Source organism: Phycodurus eques, chromosome 13, assembly GCF_024500275.1.
Source record: "Phycodurus eques isolate BA_2022a chromosome 13, UOR_Pequ_1.1, whole genome shotgun sequence".
In the NCBI taxonomy this organism is placed as follows: Eukaryota; Metazoa; Chordata; class Actinopteri; order Syngnathiformes; family Syngnathidae; genus Phycodurus; species Phycodurus eques.
In genome coordinates, this window is record NC_084537.1 from 2,311,584 (window position 1) to 2,325,571 (window position 13,988).

Sequence of the window (13,988 nt, forward strand, 5' to 3'; positions counted from 1 at the left end):
AATTATTACAATGAGCAAGCCGTTCTGCAAAAAACCAATACAAATGTCCACACAGTAATTACATATATTCACATATATACATATATACACATTCTACACCAACATTTATTATTAAATCTGTCATTTTTTTTTTATCCCGAGATTCAAACCATTCCAACTACAACATATTTACAAAATTCAGAATGTTTCCACATTTCAAAGATTCCTAGTTTTTCCAGAATTCCACATTTTACACCCCCCCCCAAAAAAAAAACATTCAAGTGAATGATACATCGATCCATCCATCCATTTTCTTCCGCTTATCCGAGGTCGGGTCGCAGGGCATTAGCTTTAGCAGGGAAGCCCAGACTTCGCGCTCCCCAGCCACTTCCTCCAGCTCTTCCGAGGGGATCTAGAGACGTTCCCAGGCCAGCCGACAGACGTAGGCTCTCCAGCGTGTCCTGAGTCATCCCGGGGTCTACTTCCGGTAGGACGTGGCCAGAACACCTCACCAGGGAGGTGTCCAGGAGACATCCTAAACAGATGCCCAAGCCACCTCATCTGGCTCCTCTCAATGTGGAGGGGCAGCGGCTCTACTCTGAGCCCCTGCAGGATGACCGAGCTTCTCACCCTCTCTAAGGGAGAGAGCTGCCGCCTAAATTCCAATTAATTAAATAATAATTAAAACCATATCAAATTCAAAATATTCTGCTCATTCAGGACATCTAGGGAACTATTCCCATTCCCAACATTCCCAAATTTTCTGAAAAAAAACCCCTCCCAAATTAAAATTAAAAATATTTTACATTATTTCCTCCTGCTTCCATATTTCTTAACTGACTCAAACCATTCCAACTTCAATTTGTTCAGATCATTCCCATTCCCCAAGTTCCCAAAATTTTAAAATAAAATTTCCAAATGAAGAGACTTTTACATATTTACCTCCTCCTGCCATAATTCTCTTCAGAGCCAAACCATTTGCAGTATTATATTCTACTGTACAACCACTTCAAACAACAAAGACTATGGTCAAATACAATAAAAAATAAATTAAATTTTAAAAAGAATCATAGAACGAGAATAGAACAGTCGAGTTGCAAATGATTCAATGCCCTTACAATTAAATGACCAAGATGAACAAGAATATTCACAGACACTTCAGTTCATTTTCTACACGAATTAGTTCAAAGTTCAGTTCATCGTTCCAAAAATGAACTAGTTCAGTTCATAGCTCATCATTAAAATTTTGAGCTAAGTTCACCGTTCCAAAACCAAACTAGTTCATAATTCTTTTTTTTTCCCCCCAATAAGTTGCTGATGGGCTTTTATCGTCAAAATACTGGCATTTAATTTCCCCATTGTTGCCACCCATGCAGTCCACACTAGTAGCCAGCTGTACTTTTCATACCTTAAATCACAAAAACATGAGGAATATCTGGTTGCTTGACTGGTGTTTTTAAAAATGAGGAATTAAAAAAATAATAATTATTATGATTATTTTTGTTTTGTGTTTTAAAAACAGGACTTTTGTCCTAAATGTGCAAACAAAACACAGAACACAGTATGACTGGGAACGAAGGTGAAAGGACATTAATAACTTTGCATTCCTCGCAGCTCTGGCTGACTATATTAAAATAATATATAATTTATACAATTTTGTATATCGCAAAACAAAATTCCATATTATCACAGTGTCATCGTATAGTATTTTAACTAAAGAATTCTGATAAATAATTTTAATGCAGCCCTATGGGGGGCACAAGTCAGTGCAAACTGTAGGCCGGTCCCAAGCACGGATAAATGCAGAGGGTTGCGTCAGGAAGGGCATCCGGCTTAAAACCTTGCCAAACAAATAACATCCGCCTCCGGCGCCGTCAACCTCCAGGGCGCCGTTGGAAATTCAGCGACTGTGGGTCGAAGTCAAAGAAGAAGAAGAGGTGGAAAGCGGGTTCTTTAGCAGAAAGAGAAGATGAAAGCACAGAGCCTAGAACTGAATGTGGGGATTTTAAATGTTGGGACTATGACAGGCAAATCTCGGGAGTTGGTTGACATGATGATGAGGAGAAGGGTTGATATATTGTGTGTCCAGGAGACCAGGTGGAAAGGCAGTAAGGCTAGAAGTTTAAATTATTTTACCATGGTGTAGATGGGAAGAGAAATGGATACGGTGTTTTTTTAAAAGAAGAGTTGGCTAAGAATGTCTTGGAGGTGAAAAGAGTATCAGATCGAGTGATGAGGCTGAAATTTGAAATTGAGGGTGTTATGTGTAATGTGATTCGTGGCTATGCCCCACAGGTAGGATGTGACCTAGAGGTGAAAGAGAAGTTCTGGAAGGAGCTAGACGAAGTAGTTCTGAGCATCCCAGACAGAGAGAGAGAGTCGTTATTGGTGCAGATTGTAATGGACATGTTGGTGAAGGAAATAGGGGTGATGAAGAAGTGATGGGTAAGTACGGCATCCAGGAAAGGAACTTGGAGGGACAGATGGAGGTAGACTTTGCAACAAGGATGCAAATGGCTGTAGTGAACACTTTTTTTCCCAGAAGAGGCACGAACATAGGGTGACCTACAAGAGCGGAGGTAGAAGCACGCAGGTGGATTACATTTTGTGCAGACGATGTAATCTGAAGGAGGTTACCAACTGTAAGGTAGTGGTAGGGGAGAGTGTGGCTAGACAGCATAGGATGGTGGTGTGTTAGATGACTCTGGTGGTGGGGAGGAAGATTAGGAAGACAAAGGCAGAGAAGAGAACCATGTGGTGGAAGCTGAGACAGGACGAGTGTTCTGCAGCTTTTCGGGAAGATGTGAGACAGGCTCTCGGTGGATGGGAGGAGCTTCCAGAAGACTGGACCAGTGCAGCCAAGGTGATCAGAGAGGCAGGCAGGAGAGTACTTGGTGTATCTTCTGGCAGGAAAGGAGAGGAGACTTGGTGGTGGAACCTCACAGTACAGGAAATCATACAAGGAAAAAGGTTAGTTAATAAGAAGTGGGACACTGAGAGGACCGAGGAGAGGCGAAAGGAATACATTGAGATCCGACACAGGGCAAAGGTAGTGGTGGCAAAGGCCAAACAAGAGGCATATGATGACATGTATGGCAGGTTGGACACTAAAGAAGGAGAAAAGGATCTATACAGGCTGGCCAGACAGAGGGATAGAGATGGGAAGGATGTGCAGCAGGTTAGGGTGATTAAAGTCGATCATCGAACTGCGACCTCGGGTTTTCCTGGTGCCAAGTGCACGTGTGGGCACCCTTATGCTTGAACATGGTGTCCGTTATGGACAATCCATGATGAGCACAGAAGTCCAATAACAGAACACCGCTCGGGTTCTGATCGGGGGGGCCGTTCCTCCCAATCACGCCCATCCAGGTCTCACTGTCATTGCCCACGTGAGCATTGAAGTCCCCCAGCAGAACGATGGAGGCCCCAGTGGGAGCGCGCTCCAGCATCCACTCCAAGGACTCCAAAAAGGGTGGGTACGCTGAACTGCTGTTTGGTGCATAGGCACAAACAACAGTCAGGACCCATTCCCCCACCCAAAGGGAGGCTACCCTCTCGTCTACCAGGGTGAACCCCAATGAACAGGGATAGTGCCCTGTATAATTGCACAAGAAACCAGCTGACTAAAGAAATTAACATTGCAAAGAGAAATTATGCAGTAAAGTTAGAAAAACAGTTTACCACTGACGACTCTAAATCAGTCTGGCATACATTACAATAACATTACATTGCTAACCAATTACAAGTGACGATTCCCCCCCCAAGCTCAGAACAATAGTGGACTAGCCGACGACGTAAACACCTTCTACTGCAGATTTGAAAAGGACGCTTCCATACTGCACACTCATCCAGCCACACCACCAACCACCATCACACCTGTGACTTCTGCATTGACCAGCCACGAACAGGATGTAAGACGCATCTTCAAACAACAAAAGATTTACAAAGCGGCAGGCCCAGACCTTGTGTTCCGATCCTGCCTCAAAGTCTGCGTGGACCAACTCCCTCCAGTCTTCACACAGAGCTTCAGTAGATCTCTGAAACTGTGCGAAGTACCTTCCTGTTTTAAATGCTTCACCATCATCCCAGTCCCCAAGAAAGCTGCAATCTCCGGTCTTAATGACTACAGGCCTGTCGCCTTCACATTTGTGGTTATGAAGTCCTTTGAACACCTCGTGCTGGAACACCTCAAGAGCGTCACAGGTCCCCTGCTGGACCCCCTGCTGTTTGCCTACCAAGCAAACAGGTCTGCGGATGACGCAGTCAACATGGGACTGCACTTCATCCGAGAACACCGCGACGGCGCACGGACCTACGCGAGAATCCTGTTCGTGGACTTCAACTCTGCGTTCAACACCATAATCCCCAAACTCCTCTCCTCCAAGCTTCTCCAGCTCAGCGTCTCGCCTGCCATCTGCCAGTGAATTTACAGCTTCCTGACCGGCAGGACACAGCAGGTGAGGCTGGGGGACACCACCTCATCACGCACTACCAGCACCGGGGCGCTCCAAGGTTGTGTCCTCTCTCCGCTGCTCTTCTCTCTCTACACAAACTGCACCGCAATGCACCCGGCTGTCAAACTCCTGAAGTTTGCAGATGACACCACAGTCATCGGTCTCATCAAAGACTGTGACGAGTCTGCGTATCGACAGGGAGTGGAGTGGCTGGAGCTGTGGTGCGGCCGACACAACCTGGAGCTGAATACGCTCAAGACTGTAGAGATGATTGTGGACTTCAGGAGGCATCCTTCGCCACAGCTGCCCCTCACGCTGTCCAACTGCCTTGTGTCAACCGTCGAGACCTTCAAGTTCCTGGGAATTACAGTCTCTCAGGACCTGAAGTGGGAAATCAACATCAACTCCGTCCTCAAAAAGGCCCAGCAGAGGATGTACTTCCTGCGGCTTCTGAGGAAGCACGGCCTGCCACAGGAGCTGTTGAGGCAGTTCTACACAGCGGTCATCGAATCAGTCCTGTGTTCTTCAATCAGTCTGGTTTGGTGCTGCTACAAAAAAGGTCAAACTCCAACTGCAACAGACAATCAAAACTACTGAAAAGATTGTCGGTACCCCCCTACCCACCCTTGATGACTTGCATGCTGCTAGAACTAAGACAAGAGCATGCAAAATACTCTTGGACCCTCCACATGCTGGTCACCAGCTCTTCCAGCTCCTTCCCTCAGGTAGGCGCTACCGAACAATGCAAACCAAAACTAGCAGACATTCCAACACCTTCTTCCGTCTTACCATTAACTTCTTAAACAGTTAAATTTCAATTCCATTGCAACATGCTGCCAATTTTTTTGTCTTGAGTTTGTTGTCACGTCTGTTGTTGACCAACACTGGCCACTCATGTGCCTGAGTAGCGTCTGCACCATTTGCACAATCGACTGAGTAGTAGCTGCAACATTTTCACAATCGACATTGTCCCAGATTATCGCACTACTAGTCACTTTAAACTGGATACATTTCTTGAAGTCTCGGCGCCCTTTGCACAATGGTCATTGCACCAGACTATTGCTCTATTTGCCATTCAAACTGCTCTCATTGCAAGAGAACTCTGCATCTTTTTGCATAATTGTCAAAAAAAAAAAAAAAAAAAAAACTGTACAGGCATTACCACATTACGAGCAACCTTTTATTGCTCAGTGAGTTTTTCTCAATGTCTTTACGTCTCAAAAGTATTTTCTGTCAATTGACTGTCTGTTGTCGTACTCGAGCGGCTCCTTGTGTGTTTTTTACATACTTGGCAAATAAATATGATTCTGATAAATTGTCTCACATGTGGTGATCTCATATAAGCGAAAGAGGTGTCAGGAGCCCCTGCAAGACTGGAGCAATAAACCTTGGTGGTATTCTCTGCACAATATTGGAAAAAATGACATTGCAATTTTCTTTAACCCTGCGATATAGATTGCAATGGTAAAATACTAAGCATAACATACACATAACATGAAAACCAGCACACATTTATCTTTTTGCCTCTCTAGAAAAAAATATGCTCAGTGGAGCACAAAAGTATAGTTATTTGTATGAAGGCTACCTTTATTAAAAAACACTGCTGTATTTACAATAGTATTTTCATGCCCAGTGATACTGTCGTCATTGGCACATTCCTAACACTTTTTTAAAAATAATAATGTATTTTACACCTAGGTTTTAACATATTTAAGTATTTCTATATTTGAGTGCATTAGTTTAAGCAAAACACATTGTATACACCTAAAGTTTGCCCCTTCAATAATGCGGTGGCTCTCCACTTCCCCCAAGTGTAATGTATTGCGAAATGTATTTGTTCATCACATGCTGAAGAGAGATACCATAAAGGCATGCGTGTAATTTTTTTCCGGCATCCTCATTAATAGTTATCGTACAAAAAATAAGTAACTCTGGGCTGCTCTGTGTGTCTTGTTTGATGGGTTATAATTTACAGTAACATTGGTGCAAATCTTATTTGCATGTATAACAGGTCCCTCTGCTGGTCACCTATTAATATCACAGTTCATTGACTGCATATCAATACACCTATATTGTGCAGGACCCTGCCATGTGACAATTGCATTCATCTACATTGCAATGACAATGCTCAAACGATATATTGTGCAGCCCTACCAGACACCCTACAGAGGAAACTGATTTCGGCCACTTGTGTCCGCAATCTTGTTCTTTCGGTCAGACTCACAGCTTGCAACCATAGGTGAGGGTGGGAACGTAGATCGACCGGTAAATCGAGAGTTTAAGCTCCATCTTCACCACCCAAAGTAGTGTGCAACATTATACTCGCTTATAGGGTCCTACACAATATTGCTACAAAGCACAGTATCCCTCTCTGTGATGAAGTCAATGATGCACCTGAGCCAGCTGATAATGAAGAAATACTGTACCTCGGACTTTCTCTCAGAATCAGAATCAGAATCATCTTTATTTGCCAAGTATGTCCAAAACACACAAGGAATTTGTCTCCGGTAGTTGGAGCCGCTCTAGTACAACAGACAGTCAATTTACAGAACACTTTGGGGACATAAAGACATTGACAAAAAACAATTGTGCAAAAAGATGCAGAGTCCTTAGTTCTGGCAGCGTGCAAGTCCTCAATGGTGGGTAGTGGGGTACCGACAATCCTTTCAGCAGTTTTGATTGTCCGTTGCAGTCGGAGTTTGTCCTTTTTTGTAGCAGCACCAAACCAGACTGTGATGGAAGAACACAGGACTGATTCGATGACCGCTGTGTAGAACTGTCTCAGCAGCTTGGGTGGCAGGCCGTGCTTTCTCAGAAGCCGCAGGAAGTACATCATCTGCTGGGCCTTTTTGAGGACGGAGTTGATGTTGATCGCCCACTTCAGGTCCTGAGAGATCTTTATTGTTAGATTTTTACAGCTTTTGAGAGTATAATTTTATTTTTACTTTAATGATCTGTAGTATGAAGTAAGGGTGCGCGGTATAAAAGGTATACTCGGGAGAAAGTGCAGATTTGACCGAAGGTATCGCTTTGGACTCCATCCATTCATTTTCTTCCGCTTATCCGAGGTTGGGTCGCAGGGGCAGTAGCTTTAGCAGGGAAGCCCAAAACCTCCCTTTCCCCAGCCACTTCCTCCAGCTCTTCCGAGGGGATACTGAGGCGTTCCCTAGTCTCTCCAGCATGTCCTGGGGCGTCCCCGGGGTCTCCTCCCAGTGGGAGATGCCCGGAACACCTCACCGGGGAGGCGTCCTGGCTGCATCCTAAACAAATGGCCGAGCCACCTCATCTGGCTCCTCTCAATGCGGAGGAGCAGCGGCTCTACTCTGAGCTCCTCCCGAAAGACCGAGCTTCTCACCCTATCGCTAAGGGAGAGCCTGGAAGCTCTGCGGAGGAAAATCATTTCGGCCGCTTGTATCCGGGATCTTGTTCTTTCAGTCACGACCCACAGCTTGTGACCATAGGTGAGGGTAGGCACGTAGATTGACCAGTAAATAGAGAGCTTCGCTTTTCAGCTTAGCTCCTACTTCACCACAATGGACTGATACAAAGTCAGAATTACTGCAGACGCTGCACCGATCCGCCTGTCGATCTCCCGTTCCATTCTCCCCTCACTCCAAAAAAACCCCAATATATTTGAACTCCTCCACTTGGGGAACGCTCTCATCCCCGAACTGGAGAGGGAACTCCACCCTTTTCCGACTGCGAACCATGTACTCAGATTTGGAGGTGCTGATCCTCATCCCACCCGCTCCCCACTCGGCTGCGAGCCGCTCGAGTGAGAGTTGGAGATCATGGCCTGATGAAGCCAACAGAACCACATCATCTGCAAAAAGCAGAGATGCAATACTGAGGCCACCAAACCGGACACTTTCTACACCTCGGCTGCGCCTTGAAATTCTGTGCATAAAAGTTATGAACGGAATCGGTGACAAAGGGCAGCGTTGGTGGAGTCCAACCCTCACCGGAAACGAGTGTCCAATTTACTGCCGGCAATGCGGACCAAACTCTGACACCGGTCATACAGGGACCGAACAGCCCGTATCAGGAGGTTCGGTACCCCATACTCCCGAAGCACCCCCCACAGGACTCCCCGAGGGACATGGTCGAACGCCTTCTCCAAGTCCACAAAACACATGTAGACTGGTTGGGTGAACTCCCATGCACCCTCGAGGACCGTGCCAAGGGTGAAGAACTGGTCCACTGTTCCACGGCCAGGAAGAAAACCACACTGCTCCTCCTGAATATGAGATTCGACTGGTCGGACCGGCATCATCCCCCATCATCGGAGCCAACTCACCACCAGGTGGTGATCAATTGACAGCTCCGCCCCTCTCTTCACCCGAGTGTCCAAGACATGCGGCCACAAGTCCGATGACACGACCATAAAGTCGATCATCATACGGCGACCTAGGATGTCCTGGTGCCAAGTGCACGTGTGGACACCCTCATGCATGAACATGGTGTTCGTTATGGACAAACCGTGGTGGGCACACAAGTCCAATAACAGAACACCACTCGGGTTCTGATCGGGGGGGCGTTCCTCCCAGTCACGCCCTTCCTGGTCTCACGATCATTGTGAGTATTGAAGTCCCCCAGCAGAACAATGGAGTCCCCAGCGGGAGCGCTCTCCAGGACCCCCTCCAAGGACTCCAAAAAGGGTGGGTACTCTGAACTGCTGTTTGGTGCATAGGCACAAACAACAGTCAGGACCCGTCCCCCCACCCGAAGGCGGAAGGAGGCTACCCTCTCGTCTACCAGGGTTAACCCCAACGTACAGGCGCCGAGCCGAGGGGCAATAAGTATACCCACACCTGCTCGGCACCTCTCACCATGGGCAACTCCAGAGTGGAAGAGAGTCCAACCCCTCTCAAGAGGACTGGTACCAGAGCCCAAGCCGTGTGTGGAGGCGAGCCCGACTATATCTAGTCGGAACTTCTCAACCTCACACACCAGCTCGGGCTCCTTCCCTTCCAGAGAGGTGACATTCCACGTCCCTAGAGCCAGTTTTTGTAGCCGGGGATCGGATCGCCAAGGTCCCCGCCTTCAGCCACCGCTTTGGACTCTACCGATCAATTGCGATAACACTTCTTGATGGCGTCATCATATCCGCCTCAGTATAAAAATGCAATATGCATCATGCGCCGCACCACCTAACTATGAGCTGCGACCATAGGTATGAACAATAGGCCGATACGACGCCTCTTAAAGCTGCGTGCCTACGGCGGCGCTCAAGTGAAAGAGCGGGAGGGAAAAGAAGTTGTGAGGGAATAAAAAATAATAATAATTGCCCTGCGATATGCGCCCTGCCAAGGCCGAGAAAGGTGTCGTTCCTGACTGCGACATGCAGGACGAGTGGTGAGGGAGAAGGGAAAAAAGCAGCAGATTATTATCGATTATTTTTATGCCACTGAAATAATGATATTATAGCACACAATAATTCCTAAATAAAAAGTATTTGTATTTATTGTCCTGTTCTGTACTGTATAACGACTGCTGCCTGTATAATTTCTACTGCCTCGTGGCTTTTGAAGAGATTTTATCTCTCAATAAGCTTTTACCTGGTTAAATAAAGGATGAAAAATAAAATAAGGCCTGCCCGTGAGCTGCTGGACTGTGATGTGAGACCTTCACCTGTCAATCCAATGACGCTGAAAATGCGTTCCCTGAGGTCATCTACTGCCTGAATATTGATGTGTGCCACTGTGCTTATGGTTTATAAACATTTAACTTACCCAAAGGTGTTTTCCCCACATAACACATACACACACACACACACACAGATATATACAGCGGATACAATAAGTATTTAACACGTCACCATTTTTCTCACTAAATATAAAAATATATTCCAAAGGTGCTATTGACCTGAAAATTTCACCAGATGTTGGGAACAACCCAACTAATCCACACATATAAAGAATGTAGAACAAATAAACTCAGAAATTAAGTTGTATGTAAAAATGCAAAATGACACAGGGAAAAAGTATTGAACACGAAGAAAGGGAGGTGCAAAAGGCAAGCAAGTAAGTAGCAATCCAGCCCCTTGTCAGTGCAAATGCATATCAGCTGGTTCAGTCCTAATTGATGACCTACAAAAAGGTCTCATTGCCAAGGTGTGAGTGAAGATGTTCGAATAAATATATATATATTATCTCATGTTTACTCTCATCCTATTTCAAAGCATGCATTTAGCAGTATAATGTTGATTGTATCATAAATTTGACGTCTGTGAAGAGGACTGTGCCCACATCAAAAGGTAGCGGCTGGAACATTTTGCGGTCAAAGGTCAAAGTAATCAGCGCTGATGAAGAACACATCTGCATCTGCACCATGAGTCATATATGTGATTGTTTTACGTTGCTGCTGTGTGTTCCCTTATCTCAAGAGAGCAGCAGAAACGTTTGTGTAATTCGGAACAGCCCTAAGAAAACAAAAAGAGGGATCGGCAGAGTGTGCTCAGAGCGGTCGGAGATTGTAACTGCGAACAACTCTGACCGTTCTCCTCGCGAGTATATAAACCATCTCTTGTCTTCCTTCCTTGTTTATTGTTTATTAAATGTTCCAGGTTGTTTGAACCTGACAGAAGACACATCTCATGATGGGTAAGAGCAAAGAGCTGTCTCAAGACCATTGCAAACTAATTGTTGCATTGATTACAGGCGCATATCTAAGCTTCTGAATGTGCCAGTGAGCACGGTTGGGGCCATAATACGCGAGTGGAAAGCCAACCATACCACCATTAATTTGCCTCGATCAGGTGCTCCTCGGAAGATTTCTGACAGAGGAGTCCAAAGAATAATCAGAAGAGTTGTCCAAGAGCCAAGGACCACCTCTGGATAGCTTCAAAAAGACCTGGAATTAGCAGGTACTATTGTCACAAGGAAAATATTGAGTAATGTACTCCGCCGCCATGGCCTGTATGCACGCTCACCACGCAAGACCCCATTGCTGAAAAAAAAAGCATGTCAAAGCTCGTTTAAAGTTTGCTGAACAACATTTGGACAAGCCAGTTAAATACTGGGAGAGTGTAGTCTGGTCGAATGAGAGCAAAATTGAACCGTTTGGATAAGGAGAAATGGCACAGCACAGCACATCACCCTAAAAACACCATACCATCAGTGAAGTTCAGAGGTGGGAACATGATTGTGTGGGGCTGCTTTTCAGAAAATGGTACTGGTAAATTTCACATTATTGAAGGAAGGATGAATGGGCAAATATACAAGCTCACTACAGGCCTGTAGTCATTCAGACAACCTTGACAATAGTGTGCTGCCATCTACGAGGATGATGAAAATAAAATGAGGGTGGACATTTCAACATGATAATGATCCAAAACATAATGCCAAGGAAACTCAATTGGTTTCAAAGGGGAAAAAAATACAGCTGCTAGAATGGCCCTCACCAGATTTGAATCCAATAAAAAAATATCTATGCGGCACAGTGAACCAAATGGTTAGAGCGCCTCACAGTTCTGAGGACCGGGGTTCAATCCCCGGCCCCGCCTGTGTGGAGTTTGCATGTTCTCCCCGTGCCTGCGTGGGTTTTCTCCGGGCACTCCGGTTTCCTCCCACATCCCAAAAACATGCATGGCTAATTGAACACTCTAAATTGCCCGTAGGTGTGAATGTGAGTGCGAATGGTTGTTTGTTTATGTGTGCCCTGCGATGGGCTGGCAACCAGTTCTCCTGCCCGAAGATAGCTGGGATAGGCTCCAGCACTCCCACGACCCTTGTGAGGATAAGCGGCTCAGAAAATAGATGGATTGAAAAAACCTAGGGAAATTACTGAAACTCAAGGGCCATAAAGAAGGGCCACGGAACCTTCAAGATTTGAAGACTGCTTGTGTGGATTGCTGTTTGATTATTGATAGATTTTCAGTGTTGTCTTGGCTTTGCATGCCTTTTTTGCACCTCCCAATCTTCATGTGTTCGATACTTTTTCCCTGTCACCCTTTTTCCTTGCCACATTTCCCTGTGGATTTTAAGTCATATCGTGCAGCCCTAGTGTGAAGTAGTCTATAATTTTAACTGTATGGTTTGAAAAACAGTAAAATAAATAAATGGATATCGATGAATTAAACTTAAAATCAGAGGTCATGGAAAATTGTGGCACATAAATAAGTATAAAACAATTGTTCACTTTAGGTTAAGAAGGAATTTATTGGGAGGAAAAATATTGTAATATCTTAAAAGTGAGAAAAAAAGCATGAAAACACAAACCAATTTAGCAAGAAACAAGAAGTAGACAAATTTATTTACTGGGCAATAGGCTATGTGCGGCAGACTAATCTGTCTTGAGTTTGACACCTATGCTCTAGTGTTATGTGGAAGAATCACTGAATGTTCTAACTGGGCATGATGTTGCAGTGGTGTCAGCTTTTTTTTCTTTAAATCCATCCAGTACAATACATTTGCATTTAATCATTTAGAAATGTTTGTTTTCAAACATTTAGGTACAATTTTCATCTAAATGTTATGTGCAATACATCTTAATTGAATTACTGCCGATTGAGCTCGTATGCAATGGCGATCTTGTTTTTAACCACTTATGTTGTTTTCATCATGTTTTTTTTCTGAGCAATGAAAGGTTAAGGTGGAAATGCTGATACATTTGTAATTTAATTTTTTTTTTTTTCTTTACAGTTGTGCAAATAATAGTGGAACGGTGGTCGACTGGTTAGCACATCCGCCTCACAGTTCTGAGGACAGGGGTTCAAATCCCGGCCCCGCCTGTGTGAAGTTTGCATGTTCTCCCCGTGCCTCCGTGGGTTTTCTATGGGTACTCCGGTTTTCTCCCACATCCCAAAAACATGCAGGGTAGGTTAATTGAAGACTCTAAATTCCCCGTAGCCGTGAATGTGAGTGCGAGTGGTTGTCTGTTTATATGTGCCCTGCGATTCGCTGGCGACCATTTTAGGGTGTACTCCGCCTCTCGCCCGAAGATAGCTGTGATCGAATCCAGCACACCCGCGACCCTAGTGAGGATAAGCGGAATGGAAGATGCATGAATGAATGAATATGCAAATAATACAGTCCTCTACAAATTTAGACCAGCTTGAGATGACTTGTAGTCCAATCATCTGGAACAAATTAACACTCATTTGCACAACACACTGTTGTGCAGATTGAAGAGAGATGTGCACAATTGGCAGCATGTTATAATGGAATTGTAAGTTCACTGTTTAAGAAGTTAATGGCAAGAGGGAATAAGCTATTGGAATATCTGCTGGTTTTAGTTTGCTTTGTTCAATAGCGCCTACCTGAAGGAAGGAGCTGGAAGAGGTGGTGACCAGAATGTGGAGGGTCCAAGAGGATTTGGCATGCTCTTGTCTTAGATCTGGCAGCGTACAAGTCCACAAGGGTGGGTAGGGGAGGTACAGCAAAGTTTTTCGAAGTCTTGATTGTCCGTTGCAGTCGGAGTTTGTCCTTTTTTGTAGCAGCACCAAACCAGACTGATTGAAGAACACAGGACTGATTCGATGACCGCTGTGTAGAACTGCCTCAACAGCTCCTGTGGCAGGCCGTGCTTCCTTAGAAGCCGCAGGAAGTACATTCT

General features: G+C 45.1%; 1 protein-coding gene across 4 annotated transcripts in view; it reads right to left on the reverse strand.

The window, feature by feature from the left end:
• LOC133411246 (xenotropic and polytropic retrovirus receptor 1 homolog) overlaps positions 1-13,988 on the reverse strand; it is a 230,488-nt gene that overhangs the window by 149,823 nt on the left and 66,677 nt on the right. The window lies entirely within an intron of this gene.